The 12,148-nt window shown below is 48.0% G+C and overlaps 1 protein-coding gene across 1 annotated transcript in view; it reads right to left on the reverse strand.

Annotated features, from left to right (window-relative positions):
- Positions 1 to 8,438, reverse strand: part of TRPV4 (transient receptor potential cation channel subfamily V member 4) — a 38,736-nt gene extending 30,298 nt beyond the window's left edge. Inside the window, exons 1-2 of the mRNA XM_063143778.1 lie at positions 8,402 to 8,438; positions 4,350 to 4,709 (exon numbers count right to left, since the gene is read on the reverse strand). The gene's annotated coding sequence lies outside the window, so the exon portion shown is untranslated. The remainder of the gene's footprint in view (positions 1 to 4,349; positions 4,710 to 8,401) is intronic.
- Between the last annotated feature and the right edge of the window lie 3,710 nt (positions 8,439 to 12,148).

Here is a 12,148-nt window from a genome sequence, read left to right on the forward strand (position 1 = left end):
GGGCGGGCGGAGAAGGCAACTGTGCACAATTTGAGCCAGGCGGTTATTACCAGTCTAGGCCGTGCCAGGGATGCCAGCCAGACCACCGCAGGCAGTGACTCCATTGGGGGCGAAAAGGTGCACCAGGCTGGCTTCAGGAGCCTGGCCAGGGCGGCAGCATCGATGGCCAAGCGGCAGAAATGATGACCGCTCCAGCACGAGAAGCCCCAAGCACTGTCCACGCAGGAGGGCAGCTGCCGCACCCCAGCATGATTCATGGTGCGTTCTCCTCTGCAATCGGCTTCTGTTGGGGGGGGCGTTTCCCGCTGCATGTCTTCACTTGGTGTGATTGGATCGTTCCACCACACCCAGCGCTGAGATGAAGGGGAGTCAGGCTGTGCCCGTTGGAACGCTGCAAGAGTTGCCGTCCAGGGTTCAGCCCCTTCCACCCAGAGCCGTGCAGGGGGGAAATGGCAGTGAGTCACTCTGAGGGTGAGTCCTTCTTATCCTCAGTCTCACCTTCTGGGTGTAGGAGGGACGTTTGCCCAAGGAGAATTCCCCTAGAGACACACCGGGTCAGATATTATGCCACTCCAGATCTCAAAAGCCATCAGAGTGCTTCACATCTTGTGTCTGCCCAAGGCGTCGGACTACAACTCCCATGATTCCTAGCCAATGGCCCTGCTGGCTGGGAATCCAGACATCCTGACCACAACCCTGTAAGGCAGGCCTGTATAATTATCCCCAAATTACAAGTGTGTGGCAGTGAGGTGGCAGGCTGCCAAAGGCTACCAAATGAGTTTGGGTCTCAGACGAAATCCAAACCAGGCAGGTTCAGCGCCTAGCTTGTGCTCTTAACCAGTGCTCTGCAATCGCAGGGCAAGGAGTCCTCCCCGTATTCTGAACTCTGTCATCGCAAACTCAGGAGATCTCAGATGATTTAAGATTCAGAATCAAATGCATCGGTGCCACAGATTCTTAGAACTTATCCTCCCATTGGTACCTGCCCAGACCCGAAGGTCATCCTCAGGGGTCCTTCTCCGTGAGCCCCTGCCAAAGGAAGTGAGGCAGGTGGCTACCAGGAGCAGGGCCTTCTCTGCTGTGGCACCCCGGCTGAGAAATGAGCTCCCTAAAGGCATTCGCCTGGCACCTTCACTATATCCTTTCAGAGGCCAGGTGAAGACCTTTTTATTTTCTCAGCATTTTAACGCTCTATTAACTTAATTGTAAACTTTGCTGTTTTAAATTTGTATTTTAAATCTGCATTAAATTCTGCATGGTGGCTCGATTTTATCCTGGTTGTGTTTTCATATTGCATATTATATTATGCTTTTATACTGTTGGTTTTATATTTTGAATGGTTTCCACGGTCTTAATTTTTGCAAACCGCCCAGAGAGCTCTGGCTATTGGGTGGTATAAAAATGCAATAAATAAATAAATAAATAAATAATAAACAAATAAATAAATAATTTCCCCAACAGGCCAGAAACTCACCCCAACCACGTGCTCACGGCCAAATAGAAAAAAAAAACACCCTCTCATACTGCGAGAGTGTAAACACACCAACACCCATGATGCTGCCTTGTCCCATTGATTCTGTAAGGCCAATGTTATCTGGGAGTGTATTTCCTGGGTGTCCAGGTCAGAGGCCGTATCCAGCCCAGATCCTTGGGATCCTGGGAATAAAACGTAGGGTCTTCTGAACGCAAAACAAGACACTCCACCACTGTGTTTCTGACACGGAGGCAAAGGAAAAACGTAACACGCGAAACGAACCTCGCTGGACGTTTCGGAAGGAAGCGAGTGAGCAAACCTCCGTCCACTTCGACGGACCGGAGCAAAAGACAACTCAGCAAAGCGAGAAACTCAAAACGACGATGAAACACACTCTCCCTAAACTCCTCACAAACAGAATACACAACCCAGGGCGGTGGAGTGAGCTTACTCCGGCGCCAGCCACCCGTAATCCTTGTTCAAACTCCGAGGAATGCAATAAAATTAGTGAGCGAATGCCAGTCACGCTGCGTCCCTTCCCTGAACGCTCTTAAAGCTGTTCTCCTGAAACACAAAGGGTCTCTGCTGTCCGTATACACACACACAACTAGGTTCCGGGGCCTTGCGTTCAAGTCCTGACTTCTTTGAATTTCCTACACGGCCTTTCACGAGTTTGCTGCTTTCTCTCTCTCGGCCTCAGTTGCTCATCTGTAAAACGGGAACCGCTGCACACTGCCTCCCAGGGCTAGGGCGACCGGCACGAGATTCAATCTAGCAGGATTCTACCAACAGGGAGGACAAGAGACACGAGAACATTCCAAACTGTAGACCTTCGGGTTTTGTGTTTTGAACGTCCATTTTGTAGCCTGCCTGATGTACATAATTCACGCACCCCCAAAAGACGTCAACAGCGAGATTGGGCATTTTAACCCTCCTCTGCTGGGCTCCAATATGGGTTGAAGTCACAATACCTGTTTCTTGCACGTTTAGATACTCAAACCTGCCTGAACATACTTCAAAAGTTCACCCATGTGAGCGGGGAAGGGGAGTTTACATCATGCTGCTATTATTATTATTATTATTATTATTATTATTATTATTATTATTATTATTTAGAGCCTCGTGTGGCGCAGAGCGGTAAAGCAGCAGTTTCTGCAGCCAAAAGTCTCCCCACGGCTGGTTTCAGGCAGCCGGCTCGGGTCGACTCAGCCTTCCATCCTCCCGAGGTTGGTAAAATGAGTACCCAGTTAGCTGGGGGAAAGGTAATCACGGCCGGGGAAGGCAACGGCAAACCACCCTACTATAAGGCCTGCCAAGAAAACGTCAGCGAAAGCTGGCGTCCCTCCAAGAGTCAGTAATGACTCAGTGCTTGCACGAGAGGTTCCTTTCCTTTCCTATTATTATTTATTGCATTTGTATACCGCCCCATAGCCGAAGCTCTCTGGGCAGTTTACATAAGATTTAGACGCTTAAAAATAATATACAAAAATTAAAAAACCACAAAAACATACAATATCCACATACATTTAAAACCACTATAACAACTTTAAAAACTATGAGTCTAAAAAAAAAAAGGAGACCGAGGCTCATTACATATTGCTAAATGCCTGGGAGAAGAGAAAAGTCTTGACCTGGCGCCGAAAAGATGACAATGTCGGCGCCAGGTGGGCCTAGTCAGGGAGATTGTTCCACAGTTGGGGGGCCACCACAGAGAAGGCCCTCTCTCTTGTTGCCGTCCTCCAAACTTCCCTCGGAGTAGGCACTCAGAGGAGGACCTTAGATGTTGAATATAGTGTTCGGGTAGGTTCATGTCGGGAAAATATTCCAGTAAGTGGATTTTCAGATAAGTGAGCAGGAGGGTTCCTCAGTGGCAAACATTCATTCATACTAATAGTAACAACTACTTCACGTTTTATCTGGTGCTTATTTTTTAACATTAAAGCACCCGTAATATTTTCCTCGTAATCCCTGAAAGAACCTTGGAAGGAAGGTTGGCTCTATGATCCCCATTACAGATATTATATGGAGGTGGCGGGGGGTAGGAGAGAGAATTAATCGTGAAAAGCCGCCAACTGTGTATTCGGCAGAGGTGACATTTGAACCCATGACCTCCGGGCCACGTAGCTGCTTCGCTACGCCAGCTCTAGCGGAGGGGAAAAGGTAAGGATCGCGGGATCATCCACTTGGTTTCGCCACCCTTTCCCCAACCTGGCGCCTTCCAGAGGCAATGGCTGTGGATCATGGTTGTTGTAGTCCAATGGAACACACCACTGTTCAGTGTGTTGACTTTACCCCACAAGCTCAGCTTTAACGGTGCCCATCTATCTATGTCTCGCACAATTTCAACAATCAGCTTACTCAAATTAATTTTAAACAACTGAGATATCTTTCTGGGAATAAGTATTCCCAGATTGGTAATAAAATCAGGGCACCACCGAAATTGGCCATTAGCCAACACACTAGGAGATAGGCTGTCTCCAATCGGCATCAACTCAGACTTTGACCGATTAACTGAACAACCGGACAGTTCACCGAAAGTATTACTCAACTTCACCAGGAACAGAGGTCTGGAGTTTAGAAATAAACACTAAAAGGTCATCAGCACTCTAAGTCCGTGTGCACAAAGCTGTGAATACTACTATTCTGTCTAATTGCGCAAGCCACGGGTTCCACCACTTCAGATTCCTTTAGCCGAGATGCTACGTTGGACCAGAGGCTCCCGGAATGCAAAATATCTACTCGAGATGCCACTTTAGCCATAACAATCATAGCTGATCTGTAGCACTGAGCATCCCCGCACACACACCCCGGTCCTGCCCCAGCTGGGATCCCAAGTTTTCCTTCTCCTTCCCAAATCTACCCCTTTTGCGCTTACCTTGACGTCAGGCGTCTGACCCCATCCACGAACCAGACGGAGATGTCACCGGCAACTCCACGGGAAGCGTTTCCTGGACTCAGTTTCCCCGGGGTCCGAAAATCTTCAAAATCGGAGCACCAAATTCGGACTCAAGTCCAGCAAATTCCTGGGCCGCCAAAGGCAGCTCCTTGCAAACAGTTCTGTTGTTGCGGGACAAGCGTTACTCCTCCAGACATGGGTCCAGGGAACCAGGAAGGCATCCGAAGCGATGAATGGACACGAGGAAAAGAAGCGTCTTCAGACCTCTCCGGAGCGTGCCTCTATCCGACAGTCCAGGAAAACTGCACCCTGCCACACGTCAAGGAACGTTAGCTCCTCCTGCGAAGGGAATAATTTCGGGTAACTCAGGAAACACCACATCACTGGCTGTTTCTACATGTTCAGGATATGCGTGTAGGAACACAGCACCCCCGCCCCAGACCACGCCAGGTATGTCCTCAAGGAGAGAAGCGGCTTCTCTTCTGAGGGGCAGCTCCAGAGGACACCGTGTAACAGACCCTCCGCCCCCGAGCAACAAATCACAGTCCAGTTCCAGCCAGTTCCGCTCAAGGTCTTCCCTTTCACCACCCGTCTCAATAAATCCTGAGCCAAGCTAACTCACAGTAAAAAAAAACCCACCAACCAACCACAAAATCCATGTTCTGATTTGTGAGTGTGTTGAACTTCATTAAAAAGAAAACAGACACAAACCGAAATTTCCAAGCTTCGGGCTCAAAAGCACACAGGGCTGTTGTTTTTAAAATGACACAATACTACAGACCAAATTTCTGAGCAATATTTTTAAAATAATTTATTATTTTTATTTTATGTATTACATTTTTATACCGCCCAATAGCCGAAGCTCTCTGGGCGGTTCACAAAAATTAAAACCACGAAGAGCATAAAAACAACCGACAAATTTAAAACACAAATACAGTATAAAAAGCACAAGCAGAATAAAAGCACACAGCAAAAATTAATATAGGTTAAAATATGAGATTAAAAAAGCAAAGTTTAAATTTAAGTTAAATTAGGTGTTAAAAAACTGAGAAAATAATAATAATAATAATAATAATAATAATAATAATACAGTTAATGCTTACTCAGAAGTAAATATAGATTACTATATAGATATAGATATAAATATAAATATAGATTACTATAAATATAGAAGTAAATTATTAGATTGTAAGCCTATGCGGCAGGGTCTTGCTATTTACTGTGTATAATCTGTACAGCACCATGTACATTGATGGTGCTATATAAATAAATAATAATAATAATAATAATCCTGATTGCAGGTGAAGATGCAACAGCATGGTGGAAATGCACAATCTTTTATTTGGTTTTTTTTAACATGCTTGGCTTGCAAAGTCTTCAGGCCACAAGTTTCTGGGATCTGAACAAGCTACAACTGCACAGTTTTAAAAGTCAGCGGTAGAGAGCTGCCAGATTTGGACATGCCTGGCGAGAGAGAGAAAAATGTTTTCTCTCCATAAATTACGATGTCAGTTTCCCAAATCCATCAATTCAGCCAAAGAGAGACGCTGACCAGAACGCGTACATGTAATTTAAAAGTGGTGCTCTGTATTTTGGGTTCCTTTTCTGTAGGTGCAGACAAGGGCAGCTGAAAAGATGGGGGGGGGGGTTCAAGCCATCCCCTCCCTCCGCCCCCAGGAGGGAAGGTTGCAATGTTTGGGACTGTTTAGCTTGGAAAAAAGGAGGGGAGACCTGACAGAGGTGTACGAAATTATGCCTGGGGTGGAGGATGTGGAGAGGAAGGCATTTTTCTCCCTCTCTGAAAATACTAGAACCCAAGGGGGTCCTCCCATGAAGCTGATTGGGGGGAGATTCAAGACAGACAAGAGGAAGGACTTTTTCACATGGCACATAGTTAAACTACGGAACTCACTACCACAAGATGTAGAGATGGCCACCAATTTGGATGGCTTTAAAAGGGGGGTGGACGAATTCTTGGAGGAGAAGGCTATCAATAGCTACTAGTCCTGATGGCTATGTCATTAGGGTGACCCTATGAAAAGGAGGACAGGGCTCCTGTATCTTTAACAGTTGCATAGACAAGGGAATTTCAGCAGGTGTCATTTGTATAGATGAAGAACCTGGTGAAATTCCCTCTTCATCACAGCCGTTAAAGCTGCAGGAGCTATACTAGAGTGACCAGGTTTAAAAGAGGGCAGGGCTCCTGCAGCTTTAACGGCTGTGATGAAGATTAAATTCCACCAGGTTCCCCATATATACAAATGACACCTGCTGAAATTACCTTTTCAATACAACGGTTAAAGATACAGGAGCCCGGTCCTCCTTTTCATAGGGTCACCCTAGGCCAGCCTTCCTCAACCTGGGGCGCTCCAAATGTGTTGGACTACAACTCCCAGAATGCCCCAGCAGGCATGATCCAGCAGGGCTTCTGTCCTTATGGTCAGGATCATTCAAGGGGCTTTCCATGTACAGCAGAAACATATCGCTCAATGCAAGATGTATGCTGGGTGACTTTGGGCCAGTCACTGACACGCCACCTAATTTACCTTACACAGTTAAAGCTGCAGGAGCCCTGCCCTCTTTAGCTAGAGTGACCAGATACAAAAGAGGGCAGGGCACCTGCAGCTTTAACTGTTGTGATGAAGAGGGAATTCCACCAGGTTCTCCATATATACAAATGACACCTGCTGAAATTCCCTTTTCTATACAACTGCTAAAGATACAGGAGCCCGGTCCTCTTTTTCATAGGGTCACCCTAGATCCAGTGGCCAAATTTCACTAGAGGATCAGCTCAAAAACCATTAAAACACCCTTGCAGAAAGTATGACTGTCAAAAGCCTAAAGGAAAGAGCTAGAAGTCCATTCAGTCCGGCATCCTGCTGTTTGTTTCCAGGTGGCCGACAGGTAGGCTCCAAAGGTAGCACCCTCCCTCTCCTGCCTGACCCCCCCACCAAGAAATGGGTGTGATAAAAACATCACGTTTGCCTCTAAAACACATGAAGCTCTATAAAGCCATAACGTCCCCTACGAGACTCATCATTCCAATTGCCCATGCACGCCGGGGATGATGGGATTTGCACTTCAACTCAGCCCGGCCTCCCATCCCTTTGCCAAGCCATCTAAGGCCAGGGCTGAGAACTACAAGTTCAACCGCAGCTTTTAAAGCTCAGCTAAAAACTTTTCTTCCTATAGCTTTTAAAACTTGATTTTGTTCTGACTTTATACTGTTAGTTTTACCCTACCCAGTGCCTGTTTACCCTACCCTGTGCCTGTTTGCATTCTCTTCCCCTCCTTATTGTTTTATTATGATTTTATTAGAATGTAACCCTATGCGGCAGGGTCTTGCTATTTACTGTTTTACTCTGTACAGCACCATGTACATTGATGGTGCTATATAAATAAATAAATAAATAAATAATAATAATAATAATAATAATAATGGTGGAGGCGAGTCCTCTAAAGCTGGATGCGCTGGACTACCCATCCCAGCATCCCCTGGCAGCCATGGGAGTCCAACACATCCGGAAAGCGCTAAGTTGGAGAAAGGTGACCTAAAAAGGGCCTCCCTTTGAAACACCAACCACTTGGCGTCTGAGCATGGGCAGAGAACATTTCCCCCGGAGCAGGGGGTTGGACTCGATGGCCTTATAGGCCCCTTCCAACTCTACTATTCTGTGATTCTATGATTCCTCCCTCCCCCACCCACATACCTGAGCGGGGCTTGCAGGTAACCTTTGGTCCCGAAGGCTGCGCATTCCTCCCCCTCCCCAAAACAAATCACCCCTCCCTCTTTTCTCTTACGAATCACCGAACTTTGCAGGCGGGGAAGAGGAGCGAAGAGTTTGCGAAGTTTGGGGGCACCCCCAAACTTTTGGGGACGGAGGGCGGGGGTCCTTCCTTCCCGCCCCCTCCCGTGTCCTTTGGCCAAAGGTACCCCCTCCCCCCCTCCCCACACACACACCTAGGAAGGGGCAGGGGCAGGGGGACGGGGACCCCCCCCCCCGACCCCGAGGGGGAAGAAGCGACCCTACCTGGAGCCCCAGCCGGCCGAGCGACGGACCGGCCCCCCGGGTGGGCGAGCCTCCCCCAGCGCCGCCCCCATCCCGGCCTGACCAGGAGGCGCCTCCTTCCTCCTGCCTCTCACGAGAGCTGGGCGTGGGGCGGGGTGGGCGCAGGACGCCTGGGTCCTCCCGTGGCGTCCCGCGCCCTGCCTCCTTGCTCGCGAGGAGGCGCGCGCGGGGAGCCGCCTGGGGCGCGTTTCCTCGGAAGGCGGCGTTCCCCCCCCCCCTCCGGGGCTTCCTCGCAGGTAAGCGTCCTGGGGGATGGGGCGCGAGAGCGTGCGCAAATCCGGCTTACTCGGGAGTAGGAACCACGAGGGTCGGGGAGGAGTCCTGCGCGCCTGTTCGTGCGGCCGGGATCGCAGCCTCGCTCACGTGCCTCTGGCACGGGTTTGCAAAATGCTGGTTTTCTCTTTAAATTGGGGGATTCTGCAAACTTTTCGGTTTCATAGGATTCTTCAGTGGAAAGGAAGCAGAGGCTCCCCCTCCCCCCTTGCTTTAGAATAGCTTTCCCCAAACTGGTGACCTCCAGAAGTCTTGGCCCACAACTTCCATGCCTGGCTGGGGGAGCCTTGTGGCTGCATTTCCCCCTCTCTTTGCTGAAGAATTCCGTGAAACTTACCCGCTTTGCACTGTTCCTCCATGAACCTCCACTGGTCTGATTCAAGTGTTCGTTTTATTTCTCTTGCTATTGCCTCTTCTCCATCTACTGGAGTAAGGAGAAATAAGGGACGTGCCTCTGAGGATGTGAAGAGCGTGTTTTCCTCACCCCCTGAGTAAATCCCACAACCGGATGCTGCATGTTTGGGATTGTAAGGAAAAAGACTTCCCAGCTGGAAATCTTTTTGTAAGCATTTACTGTTTTAACTGTGATTTTATTGTGTATGTTTTTATTGCTTTTAATGTTTTAAACTGTTTCTATGTATTTTATTGTTGTAGGCTGCCTTGTGAGGCCTTCTGCCCTGAAAGGTGGCCAAAAAATGTTTTAAATAAATAAAATAAATGAATAACTAAATAAATGTGCAAGTGTGTGTAGCCAGAGGGATATTATTCTACTCCTCTTCCCCAAAAGTTCAGTTTTCACTTTTTTTAAAAAAATAAAAAGTTTCTAGTCCCCTTGTTTTGATATAAGTGCAGAATTCTTCGCCATCATTCATGAAGCAGCCACCTGGTTCTGAGCTCCACTTACCCACCTGTGAAATGGCGCTGTGACAATTAATGAGCACTAGTTACTTGTTTTTAAATGTTTCTAAAAGTAACTTCCATTGAATTCACTTTCATTCCACGGCCTGGCTTTAGCTCCAGGTTGTCTGCAAGGATTCACCTTCACTTATGCACTCTGGTGTAATCTCTCCACTGCAATATTTATGGGCAACTTTCAGCTGGAAAAAGCTGGTGTTCTTGGCCCCTCCCACTTTTGCCTTCAGCTCCGCCCACTCTGGAATGTGGCCTCGAATGGAATCCCACTCTCGGACTAAAACCGGTCCTAGCATCCCAGTGTTATGTAGTATGTCAGGATGCTGCTGCAGGAAACCCAAGAATTGCTCCTCAGCGTCTTCTGGATGGGGCCTGGGAAACTCTCCACTTGGGTGTCTCTCTCTGGGCTGGGGCCTGATCCTGCTGGGCCCAGGCCAAAGCCCCCTGGCTTTCTTCTCTCTCTCTCTGTCGTCTTTTCCTTCCTCCAACCCTGCAGTTTCCAGAGAGCAAAAGGCAGGGAGTTAATCGCCCTTGGAATGCAGCTGCGGCCAGCAAGAGCTCAGCGCCTGGCCAGGATTAGGACGCAAGGTGGGGTGGATGTAGGAAGGGAGAGCTAAGAAGCAAGCCTACTGTGGGGGTGGGTGGGAAGGGTATTTCTGCAAACTTGGGGTTCCCCAGGCCTGCTGGTGCACCCCTCCTGTGCGTGGGTGGTGTCATTTTGGCTACGGAAAGCCCTACAATGCCACACTCTTGAGAGCTAGTGCCTTAATCCTGTAAATGGTCAGATAGGATAGCATGTGTGAATAAAGTGGCAGGTAGCACCACCTGCTGGTGGAATATAGGAAAGTCAGGCTTCGGGGGGATGGCTTTGTGTTGTAAGGACGTTGGACATTATAAAATCCTGGTTAGCAACAAGACAAGAGTGAGGAATTGTGGGGCAAGCAGTTCCCAAGCTAGCATAACTCATGTAACATTTGCTTAATTTGTATCTTTTTGTATAATTTAATTTCTGCCAGTTTTACTATTACTTTACACGGTGCATTCTGGCTTTGCTATCAGAGATGCTACCCATCTCTAAGACTGGAAGTCTTGTTCATAGAATCATAGTAGAGTTGGAAGGGGCCTATAAGGCCATCGAGTCCAACCCCCTGCTCAATGCAGGAACCCACCTTAAAGCGTCCCTGACAGGTGGTTGTCCAGCTGCCTCTTGAAGGCCTCTAAGTGTGGGAAAGACCACAACCTTTCTAGGTCACTGGTTCCATTGTCGTACTGCTCTAACAGTCAGGAAGTTTTTCCTGATGTCCAGCCGGAATCTGGCTTCCTTTAACTTGAGCCCGTTATTCCGTGTCCTGCACTCTGGGAGGATCGAGAAGAGATCCTGGCCTTCCTCTGTGTGACAACCTTTTAAGTATTTGAGGAGCGCTCTCATGTCTCCCCTCAATCTTCTCTTCTCCAGGCTAAACATGCCCAGTTCTTTCAGTCTCTCTTCATAGGACTTTGTTTCCAGACCCCTGATCATCCTAGTTGCCCTCCTCTGAACTCGCTCCAGCTTGTCTGCGTCCTTCTTGAAGTGTGGAGCCCAGAACTGGACGCAATACTCTAGATGAGGCCTAACCAGTGCTGAATAGGGGGGAACCAGTACCTCACGCGATTTGTTCATCCGTGCTTTAAGCTTCTGAGAATTCACCAGGCATGACCCACATATTTTCAAGCCTAACTTCATAAGGACTAGGAGCGTACTTTTGTTCAAACAACAACGCCCTAGCTTCGGCTTCGAATGCCACATTGTTTGCACAAAACCACCACAACACCGTTTTCTCATTGTCTGCAACGGAGGTGCCGAGTCTCAATTCCACAAATAAATTCCAGGACGCAGCCACGCATTTCTCCTCATTGGGTTTTATTTCAGTTTTTGGTTTTCTCCGTTGCTACTCTAAAAAATAAGGCTTGGAGTTGCAGCGGCCAACTTAAGGCCTAAAATGGTTCTTGTACCTCGCAAACCAACATCGCAAAGCAACAAGAGGTTAAATATTGCAGGTAGTTCTCAGCCGGAGGCTAGTTATCCCTGAAAGAAACAGCTGTGAAAAGGGGAGAAAGATATTTTGACCCCCACGAGGTTAAAAAATGTCACTCAGGCAAGGGCAGGCTGGTTTTTGTGCAAAACACGCGCGCACACGCACACACACACACTCACTCTGCTGGCATTTGTTACAGAGAAAGATCTGCTGACACGCGCCCGACAGCAATAAACACTCCAAAGTGCAACCTGCCGTACCTATTGCACATCATAGCAACCCAACGTACCTGTTACGCATCTAACTATACAGGCAATGCAAATATACAGAAGTTAGAGGAAGATACATCCTTACAAGAAATATAATATAGTACCAGTTAGATAAGCGTTGTCAGACGCCTGAGACCGGTTTTAAATAAATTCTCTAGATAAAGATTATGAAACAGTTTTAAAGTTCCAGCTCTTGAGTAGACAGGACAAACGCTTCAAGGGACATCCCAGAGATGGTC

The sequence above is a fragment of the Elgaria multicarinata genome, chromosome 18 (assembly GCF_023053635.1).
Source record: "Elgaria multicarinata webbii isolate HBS135686 ecotype San Diego chromosome 18, rElgMul1.1.pri, whole genome shotgun sequence".
NCBI lineage: Eukaryota > Metazoa > Chordata > Lepidosauria > Squamata > Anguidae > Elgaria > Elgaria multicarinata.